The sequence below is a fragment of the Ischnura elegans genome, unplaced genomic scaffold, assembly GCF_921293095.1.
Source record: "Ischnura elegans unplaced genomic scaffold, ioIscEleg1.1, whole genome shotgun sequence".
Classification (NCBI taxonomy): Eukaryota; Metazoa; Arthropoda; class Insecta; order Odonata; family Coenagrionidae; genus Ischnura; species Ischnura elegans.
The window spans coordinates 29892-31673 of NW_025791744.1; the positions used below are offsets into that span (position 1 = coordinate 29892).

The window sequence follows — 1782 nt, forward strand, 5'->3', positions numbered from 1 at the left end:
ATCGACACGGGGACTTCACTTGCACATTAGGGAACACTTGTCACAGTGTTTGCGACGAGTACCACTTCCACATTGCGTTTTAATACCTAAAATTTTTACTCAAATTCCGTGAGGTTCTTGCGTGATGCAAGAATCCTAGCCGATAGTTCCGCAACTGCCACTAGGGCGCACCACCTCCCGAGACACGGTTCCGTGAAACGGCAGGCGATGAGTCCAGCATACGATACAATGTATTATACCATCCGAGAATGCCACGTTTAACCAAGAAATGTAACTAATTCCACGTCAATGAGTGCTGCGCTGTCATTACCCGTACGCCTGTGTTGTTGATTCTCGTCTTGCCTCGTTGCCAAGGTAATGGCGTATTGTTGATCGAGCATCGAAATTTCGTGCTTTCGCGAAAACGTACCGTGGGATGGTTAGGGAGATGTACCGTTGAACATCGATGGTATGATAACAATCTTCAAACCTTATCTTTTCTGAAAATGACCGTTATTAATTACTTGGGTAGTTTAAACTATTTCTAATAATTCAATGAAAAACCCTCTGCACGCCATCTCCCAATGGACACCGGGAAGCGGAAGCCGATTTCCATGCCTTTAGAGTATGTAATCCCGCTGTGATAACCGAGGATCGAAGGAAAATGTCGCGTGGCATGCAAATTAAAATTATTCCCAAACCTATTTCTCTCATTCACCACATATCGGAATCAACGAAACTCTCGCATTAGGGAATAAATTCCGAGGAAGTGATTGCAGTAATGACTGAAAATGGATTTTTCCCAAAGCCTTTCCTCTCCAACGCTACATTAATGTCACTCTTGAAACACGCGAATAAAATATGTAGAAAATATTTCACATAGTGACATTTCTTTCTCAAAAGAAATTTTCGCGGCATATTCCTGCTCTGCATTGCTCGCGGTAGGTGATTGAAAATATTTTTTTTAAACAAGTTGAAGAATAAAAGTAATGCCAACAGCACCCGGTATTCCCAGGCGGTCACCCGTCCAAGTACTATCCGGGCCCTACGTAGTTTAACTTCGGTGATCGAACGAGAACCGGTGAATTGTACGTGGTGTGGCCGTTGGCGAGTACATGACCGAATCCTCAAAAAGTTATCATGACTTGAGAATCGAAGGAAGATCTGGTTTCTTCGCGGTTGTATCTGCTTTTGTTTCTGTTGAATAGTTACCATTTCCAGACAACAGTCCCTTTATGCTTAAGCAATTCTCAATTCCGTTATATCTTTTGGTCCATCTTTGAAAATGTGTTTATGAAAAATGTCTTTCGTAACGGTGTGCTTGTTGGTGTAATGGCGATTCGTTTCAGCTTTAATCCATTGGTAAATGTCGCCTGTTGTTGTTTCGACTGTTTAATGATCGATGTAACGCAAGGGATGCATTTACTTCTTCAAAGAAATTTTCTGGCAAAAGATGATTATGTAATGCGTAACGAGGGAATTAATTTGAGAAAGATAATTCTTGTCGTTCCAATTTCTTCATCTACATTTTCCGGACTTGACGGTGTTATGCTCTTTGTTGGTTAAGCAATGTGTAAAAAATCGTTTTCACCATTCTTGGAACAAAAAATGTTTTTCCCTACATTCATACATTTTTCTTTATGTCATTTATCTATCTCCCAATGCCAACACACTGCCACGGAGACAGGAATTCGTGGTTTTACTCCGAGTTATATTACGGAATAGGAAATTATTATCCTTCCTCGCTTATCGCGCTTCACTCTTTTTCCCAATTGCGATTATGAGGTGGCATTACTGCCCCTG

General features: G+C 41.2%; 1 non-coding gene across 1 annotated transcript; it reads right to left on the bottom strand.

The window, feature by feature from the left end:
- Positions 1-969: 969 nt before the first annotated feature.
- Positions 970-1088, bottom strand: LOC124173696. Its single transcript, XR_006868700.1, has one exon. It is a non-coding gene; the product is annotated as a 5S ribosomal RNA (ribosomal RNA).
- Positions 1089-1782: the final 694 nt, after the last annotated feature.